Consider the following 9,512-nt stretch of genomic DNA (forward strand, 5'->3'; position numbering starts at 1 on the left):
CCATTTTGGTGTGCTATTAGTCACTCATTTTGGATCCCGATGTGATCCGAATGTTTCGGGAACCCTTGGGTCCGGTTACGTGGAACTCGTCAAAACTCGCAGTTTTGGCCTATTTTGTCCATTTTGGTGTGCAATAGTCACTGATTTTGGGTCCCGGTGTGACCGAACGTTTCGGGAACCTCGGTGTCCGGTTACGGGAAACTCGTCAAAACTCGCAGTTTTGGCCTATTCCGGCCAGTTTTGTATGCTATTAGTCACTAATTTTGGGTCCCGCTGTGATCCAAACGTTTCGGGAATCGCGTGGTCTGGTTACAGGAAAATCATCGAAACTCGCAGTTTTGGCCTCTTCGAACCATTTTGGTATGCTATTAGTCACTCATTTTGGCTCCCGATGTGATTCGAATGTTTCGGGAATCCTTGGGTCCGGTTACGGGGAACTCGTTAAAACTCACAGTTTGGCCTATTCCAGCCTGTTTTGTATGCTATTAGTCACTCATTTTAGGTCCCGATGTGATCCGAACGTTCCGGGAAGCTCGGCGTCCGGTTACGGGAAACTCGTGCAAACTCGCAGTTTCGGCCTATTCCGGCCAGTTTTGTATGCTATTAGTCACTAATTTTGGGTCCCGCTGTGATCCAAATGTTTCGAGAACCCCGGTATCCGGTTAAGGGGAACTCATTAAAACTCGTAGTTTTGGCCTATTCCGGCCATTTTTGTATGCTATTAGTCACTCATTTAGGGTCCCGATGTGATCCGAATGTTTCCGGAACCATTGGGTCCGGTTATGGGGAACTCGTAAAAACTCGCAGTTTGGCCTATTCCGGCCAGTTTTGTGTGCTATAAGTCATTGATTTTGGGGCCCGCTGTGATCCGAACGTTTCGGGAACCTCGGGGTACGGTTACGGGGAACTCGTCAAAACTCATAGTTTTGTATCCTATTAGTCATTGATTTTGGGTCCCGCTGGGATCCAAACGTTTCAGCAACCACGGGTTTCGGTTATGTGGAACTCGTCAAAACTCGGTAGTTTTGGCCTATATTTCGGCCAGTTTTGTATGCTATTACTCACTGATTTTGGGTCCCGTTGTGATCTGAATGTTTCGGGAACCTCGGGGTCCGGTTACACGGAACTCCTTAAAACTCGCAGCTTTGGCCTATTCGAGTCTGTTTTGTGTGCTATTAGTCACTAATTTTGGGTCCCGCGATGATCCAAACATTTCGGAAACCCCGGGGTCCGGTTACGAAAAAATCATTAAAACTCGCAGTTTTGGCCTATTCCAACCATTTTGGTATGCTATTAGTCACTCATTTTGGCTCCCGATGTGATTCGAATGTTTCGAGAACCCTTGGGTCCGGTTACGGGGAACTCGTTAAAACTCGCAGTTTTGGCCTATTCCGGCCATTTTTGTATGCTATTGGTCACTCATTTTGGGTCCCGATGTGATCCGAATGTTTCGGTAACCCTTGGGTCCGGTTACGCGGAACTCATAAAAACTCGCAGTTTGGCGTATTCCGGCCAGTTTCGTGTGCTATTAGTCATTGATTTTGGGCCCCGCTGTGATCCGAACATTTTGGGAACCTCGGGGTCTGGTTACAGGAAACTCATCAAAACTCACAGTTTTGGCCTATACTGGCCAGATTTGTATCCTATTAGTCATTGATTTTGGGTCCCGCTATGATCCGAATGTTTTAGGAACGACGGGGTCCGCTTACGGGAAAATCATCAAAACTCGGAGTTTTGGCCTATTCCAAACATTTTGTTATGCTATTAGTCACTCATTTTGGCACCCGATGTGATCCGAATGTTTCGGGAACCCTTGGGCCCGGTTACGGGGAACTCGTTAAAACTCACACCTTGGCCTATTTCGACCTGTTTTGTATGCTATTAGTCACTGATTTTAGGACCCGGTGTGATCCGAACGTTTCGGGAACCTCGGCGTCCGGTTATGGGAAACTCGTCAAAACACACAGTTTTGGCCTATTCCGACCAGTTTTGTATGCTATTAGTCACTAATTTTGGGTCCCGTTGTGATCCAAACATTTTGGGAATCTTTGTATCCGGTTACGGGGAACTCATTAAAACTCACACTTTTGGCCTATTCCGGCCATTTTTTTATGCTATTAGTCACTCATTTTGGGACCCGATGTGATTCGAACGTTTCGGTAACCCTTGGGTCTGGTTATGGGGAACTCGCTAAAACTCGCAGTTTGACCTATTCCGGCGAGTTTTGTATGCTATTAGTCACTGATTTTGGGTCCCGGTGTGATCTGAACGTTTCGGGAACCTCGGGGTCCAGTTACGGGAAACTCGTCAAAACTCACGGTTTTGGCCTATACGAGCCAGTTTTGTATGCTATTAGTCATCGATTTTTGGTCCCGCTGCGATCCGAACATTTCAGGAACCACGAGGTCCGGTTACGTGGAACTCGTCAAAACTCGTAGTTTTGGCCTATTTTGGCCATTTTGGTGTGCTATTAGTCAATCATTTTGGATCCCGATGTGATCCGAATGTTTCGGGAACCCTTGGGTCCGGTTACGGGGAACTCGTAAAAACTCGCAGTTTGGCCTATTCCGGCCAGTTTTGTATGCTATTAGTCACTGATTTTGGGTCCCGCAGTGATCCGAATGTTTCGGGAACCTCGGGGTTCGGTTACAGGGAACTCGTCAAAACTCGCAGTTTTGGCCTATTCCGACCAGTTTTGTATCCTATTAGTCATTGATTTTGTGTCCCGCTGCGATCCGAACGTTTCAGGAACGACGGGGTCCTGTTACGTGGAACTCGTCAAAACTCATTGTTTTGGCCTATTCCGGCCATTACTGTATGCTATTAGTCACTCATTTTGGGTCTCGATGTGATCCGAATGTTTCGGGAACCCTTGGGTCCGGTTACGGGGAACTCATAAAAACTCACAGTTTAGCCTATTCAGGCCAGTTTTGTATGCTATTAGTCTCTAGTTCGTGCTGATCGATGCTGGGGCTCGTGCTGCAAAAAATAAACCGTCCTGGACGGCCGCCTCAAGCGGTGGCGGCAGGTCCTATTTGCGCGGCCGGTTGCCTCACCTGATGGTGGCACGGCCCAGCCGCCTCGGCCCGTGGCAGCAGGTGCCACGTGGATTTTTTTTGAAACTACAACGTACTTTATAATAATTTCGAAAAGCATATGTGCATTTTTTTAAATGTCAAAATTAGCACCCCGTCAGCCTTTGGTGGGCCGACGGGGGACCTCTCGGCCTGTGGAAGGCCGAAGTGGGCATGTCGGCCTGCAGGTGGCGGATGAGCCACCTGTCGGCCTAGGGTTGGCCGAAGAGGGCCCGTCGGCCTCGAGGAGGCCGAAGAGCCCCTGGATAAGGGCGGCCGAGTCATCTTCCTCCTCATTTGTTGGTTCCTCTTCTCTCTCTCGTTTTTATTCCCTCATTTTACTCCCCCCCTCCGATCTCCTCCATCCTCCACCCATTTTCCTATTCAATCTGCTGAATCAATAGATCCTACCCATCTCCACCGGCCTACGATCTCATTTTGTGCGATGCGGTAGTTTTTTGTTCATTTGGAAGAGCCATAGTGGGGTGGTGGAGTTGTGGATGGTGAGGTGAGGAGGTAGTGTGGTGCAGAGGAAGAAGAAGGTGGAGAGGAAGTAGAAGGGGACACACGCGTCAAAGGTATACCAATTCTTTATTGTAGGTTCTTTTTAGTGTTGGTTTATTTAGTGTACGTAGGTTTATTTTTGTATAAATTTGTTCGTTGCGAATAATGACAAGCTCGCAATGTCTGACAGGTGAAAGTGTTTGAATTTGAAATTTTGACTATTTATTACGGCCCTGGTAATATTCTGTATAATGAGTTGGGGGTTGATCTTAGCGAGTTTAAAAAAGGCATGCTGACACTTTCAGACCCGGACAGAATGGACATTAGGTTGTTGAAGCACTGGTTGACTACTAGTTTTGGGATGGATCCTGAAGTCTGTTCTGTCAGTATTCATGCATTGTGGACCAAATCCTGTAAAAATGTCAAGTGGGAGTTGATGCCGATAGATAGGAGCCAGCATTGGTTGTCCATGTTAAGTCGTTCAAGAGACTGAAGAATCCACCCATATGTCGTAGTGCAACCAGTGGAGAAGGAGGAGAATTTCATACAAGTCAACGTGGGGTATGAACCAGGATAGGGTAGTCATGTATCCGGGTCACAGCCACCGGACGTGGATGCTAGCCAAGCCGAGAAAGAGTCATATTATGTGCCACACAATGTTAGTACTGGTCATGAGACTTGGCAAAGTATTCAGTCGATACTATTAGCTGTCTCTGGTGTTGCTGATGGGGATGAGGAAGGCGACGAAATGCACAGGGTGATGGAGGGAGAGAATGAGGATGGGTTTGCACAGCATCTGGATTCTAAAAATTCCGAGGATGAAGTGGAGGTACCGATTCCTTCCGGATGGGATAAGGACACAGCCGATGACATTACTATCAACGATGGCCATGAGACTCCATGGCAATATAATCTGAACCAAGTGCACATCGGGGCTATGTTTGACACAAAGAAAAAATTGAAGTATGCGGTGATAAGGTGGGATATGTCTACGCAGAGGGTTTTCTGGACACACATATCGACTCCAACAAAATATACCATGAATTGTGTTGAAACAGGTTGCCCTGCGAAGGTGCACGGGCACGTGCCGAAGTATAACATCCACAGGGTTGTCATCAATGTGGTCCCACATAATTGTGTGAGGAAAAATCTGTTGGTTCGCCATCTAAACCTGAGTTCAACTCTCATAGCGCAACTCATGTATACTGAGATAGTTGAGAAGAAAGATATGGAAGCATAACATATCCAAAAAGCAGTGAAGGTCAGATGGAATTATGACATTCCATATGGGAAGGCTTGGAGGGCTAAGCAGAAGGCCATGGAGGAAAGGTTTGGGACGTTCTTCAACTCATATGATAATGTTGTTCGTCTCCTTGACATACTGAAGGAGGGGAATCCCGTCACTTATGTTAACATACAACAAACGAGGTTGGAGATTATACCAGATTACAAGGTGTCGAAACGAGTATTCTTCTCTTTTGATTTGTGCATCGAAGCTTTCCGGCATTGTCCTCCTGTGATGTTTGTGGATGGTACATTCCTGACTGGTCAGTAGAAAGGGCAAATCCTTACTGCTATTGGTGTGGACGGGAACAGCCAAATCATCCCACTAGCCATGGCATTTGTGGAGGGTGAGAACTTTCTGAGCTAGGTATGGTTCTTCCGGCAAGTTAAAATTGCGATCGTGAAGGACCGACCAAACGTGTATGTCATTCATGACAGACATCCTGGTATATTAAAGGCCGTGAATACACTAAGTAATCCAACAGCTGACGAGCGAACACCTTGGAAGTACTTGCAAAGCCGATGGTGCATGCGCCATCTGGGTGCAAAATTTTTCTCACAGTTCAAGAACAAACGGTTGATGAACTTGTTCAAAAAGTTATGCAAGCAGAACCAGCAACACAAATACGAATTATTTGGTCAAAACTAGATGAGTTTACTAAGAAGCATGTCCTTGCTAGGAAGAAAATGGAAAAAGACCAGGTTAAATTAACAGCACTCATCGCGGAGCTAGAGGAGCCAGTAGGTATTTGTGACTTGCGAGCAATTGACCCTCCTAATACGAAGAGAAAGAAGGACAGGGAAATAAAGAATTTTTCTGAGTGGATAGAGAAAGAGACTGCAGTGAATTGGTCTTTGCTGCATGACACCCATGGAGCCAGGTATGGCCGCATGACAACCAATCTTGCAAAGGTGTATAACTTTGTACCCAGAGAGAATAGAGCATTGCCACTGACAGCTATTGTGGAGGGTGTATTCCATGGGACTTTGAGATATTTCACAGAAAGGCACGAGTTAGCAAAGCAGCATATTGCACTTAATCAGAACACACCTTATTGTAGCCGTGTCATGGAGTACATGGATCATAAGATAAAGAAAGCAAAAAATCACACTGTCACGCTCATAGGTAATCAGGAAAGGAGGTATGAGGTTTAGCTTCTTACTGATGGTTTTGGTTCTGCAAATGAGGTGAAGACCCATGAGGCTAAAATTGGAACGGAATTTTATCCAACTTGTGAGTGTACATGCAACAAACAGCAGTTGTTGCACCTGCCTTGCTCACATGTGTTGGCTGTTGTGGCCAGATTGAGTTAGACAGTATCTTCTTCGTGTCTCCGTACTATTCAAAAGAGGCACTACTCAATGCCTAGACAGGTGAGGTGACAGGGTTTAGAGTCGTCGGCAATTTCAACAAGGTTAACGATGATGAGAGAGTATACATCTCAGATTCTGGACTTCGATGAACTAGCAGGGGCAGACGTAAGGTAAAGCGCATCCGAAACGATATGGACCAATCTGAAGTTGGTGGAGCAACCAGACAATGTTTGCTCTGCGCGGCTTATGGACATAGGATGAAATATTGCCCCGGCCTGAACAAAGACGGTGCTTCCACATCGACGAGTGCTTCCACATTGACGGCTGCGACAGTAGTAGCAAGAGGTGGTCGTGGCAGTCGTGGTGGACGTGGCAGTCGAGGCTGAAGGGGTGGACGAGGAATAAATAATTCAGAAGCTACATAATGTGTCGGCCTACGTTTTAATTTGTAATATGTGTGCAGTATGTTTTAATGTGTACTATGTCGGACTATGTTTGCACTATGTTTTAATTTGTAATATGTCTCCACTATGTTTAAATTTGTAATATGTCTGCACTATATTTTAATTTGTAATATGTTATATGCCTGCACTATGTTTTAATTTGTAATATGTCTGCACTATGTTTTAATTTGTAATATGTCTGCACTATGTCTACATGAGCTTAGTGAAAAAACATAATTACTGATACTACTGGATAATTCAATACAAATTCTAGTACTGGATAGTTCAACTACTGGATTGTTCGATACTACTGGATAATTCTGCTGGACAATTCAATACAAATTCTAGTACTGGATAGTTCTACTAGTGGATAGTTCAATACAAATTCAACCATTACATACTTCAAATTCATCACAGATCTCCTTCAACTTCTTGACCTTGTCCTTATAGCCATGGTTCTTGTTTCATCATATCAGAAATGATGCACTCCAGCTTTTTCTTCTCTTCCTTCATTTGGTCTCTCTCTAGCCCAAGCTGGTCCCTCTCCTTCTCTGCCTTCGCCCTGACTACCTGATGTAGATTGGTGGAAGAATGGTTTGTCAACTTCTTCTTATCAATCTCCTCTTTCAGATTACTGATAGCCAACCTAGCATTGCCAAGCTGATTAATAGCCTCCTCCTTGTGAGCCACCATTTTTGCAAAATCATGTTTGAAAAATCGAAGCTCTTCCTCCATCTTCCTATTTTCTTCACACAGCTTCAGATTTTCTCTGATTTTGTCCTTGTTTTCTTTGTCATGCATGCTCCACAATTGACCTATGCAAAACTGCATAGCAACTCACCACTCAGGGTCTATCCACTCGAGATAGCAGCACTTTTCTTCTGCCTAAAATTCAAAAAAAATTCAGGGATTAACATACATGAAATTGAATGGAGCAGAAAACTAACTAATATTAACTAATTACAGTGCAACATACCTTCTCCTTTGCACAAGCAAGAAAACGCCGGCCAGTGTTAGTATATTGAAATGCAACTTGCTTGAGGCAAGGCTATAGATGCATATAGCGAGAAGATAGTTCATGAGCAATGCCACTCCATTCATAGCATGGGATAGTCCTAGGAAGCTAAAAACAGAAGACACTGAACTGTTATGAAATCCCGAAATGAAGAACCCTAAACCTACCCGTAAATGCTGGAAACCCGAAATTAACGTACCTGGCTAGTTACACTATCGTCATCCCAAGAAGAGCTTGATCCCTCGCTCCAAGAAACCATGACAGATTAATTGGCAGAACTAAATCTAATGGAGAACCTAAAAATATATTTAAACAAGTTAACTAGCAGACTTAAATATATCTACATTGAGAACCTAAAATTATTTAAACAACTTAACTCGCAGACTTAAATATATCTACATCTACCAGAGAACCTAAAATATATTTAAACTAATTAATTGACAGACCTAAAATATATCCAAATCTACGGGACAACCTAAAAGTATTTAAACTACTTAACTGAGTCACCTAAATATATCCAAATCTACCGGAGCATACGGGAACGATTGTTGAATTTTACCTATGAAGTGTGCGAAGAAAGGAAGAACGACGAACGACCACCACCACCTTTACCCACACCTCCACCTCCACCTACACCACCACCACCACCACCACTTGTGTCCCCTTCTTCACTCCTCTTCACCTTCTTCTTCCTCTCCACCACACCACCTCCTCACCATCCACACCTCCACCACCCCACCACCATGTTACAAAATGAGACCGTAGGCCCATGGAGATGGGTAGGATCTATTGATTCAGCGGATTGAATAAGAAAATGGGTGAAGTATGGAGGAGATCGAAGGGGGGCAAAATAAGGAAAGAAAAACGAGAGAGAGAGAGAGAGAAGAGGAACCAGAAAATGAGGAGCAAGATGGCTCGGACGGCCTTATCCAGGGGCTCTTCGGCCTCCTGGAGGCCGACGGGCCCTCTTCGACCAACCCCAGGCCAACAGGTGGCTCTTCGGCCACCCGCAGGCCGACAGGCCCACTTCGGCCTGACACAAGCCGACAGGTCCCCCGTCGGCCCACCAGAGGCTGACGGGTGCTAGTTTTGACATTTTTAAAAATGCACATATGCTTTTCGAATTTATTATAAAATACGTAGTAGTTTTGAAAAAAAAATCTGCCACGTGTCATCTGGCGCGCCTGTCGTCACGAGAGGTGGGGGTCTCTTCTGTCATTCCATACCGTATGTGTCGGGGGGATAACCCCGGGGTAGGCTCATCGAGCCTACTCCTTCGCCTTCTACCATAAAGGAACATCACGAACCATTCTATAAAGCCCAAGTCCCGCAGGTCGGCTAGGAAGCCCCTACCGGCTGGGGGCGAGACGACATTCCCTCTGGCCGGCCAGAAGGTTCCTGTCGGCTAGGGGCGAGACGGCTACCTCCCTCCGGTCGTCTAGGCCCAGCCGGCTGGCTGGAGGCAAGGCGGTTGTTCCTAGGCCGGCTAGTCACGCTACTAGCCGGCTAGGGATCTCAAGCCACATCAGTCTGTAGGTCATGACGAGACCCTACGGTTAAAGGTGGCTACGGGTCAGCAAAGGTACTGGATCGGGATGCACGACAGGTACAATGTCGCCGGCCACGCCGCTGACCTCCTCCGGCTCCGATCCATCATCCTGCACAGTGTCAGCACGTCAAACACCCACTCCATTATGGCACTCGGCGAGGGAACAGTGGAGACGGCCGTACCAACGGCCCATGACGAATCTCATAAGACGACGTTGGGACGTACTACACGTGTCCGGCGTTAACCTTACGTGAGAACCTCATTGGCTAGCCGGCGGGTCCCACAGTCAGACGGGTCCCCACAGCCGGCGGGCTCCTCCAACGACAAGA

Source organism: Hordeum vulgare, chromosome 1H (assembly GCF_904849725.1).
Source record: "Hordeum vulgare subsp. vulgare chromosome 1H, MorexV3_pseudomolecules_assembly, whole genome shotgun sequence".
Taxonomy (NCBI): domain Eukaryota; kingdom Viridiplantae; phylum Streptophyta; class Magnoliopsida; order Poales; family Poaceae; genus Hordeum; species Hordeum vulgare.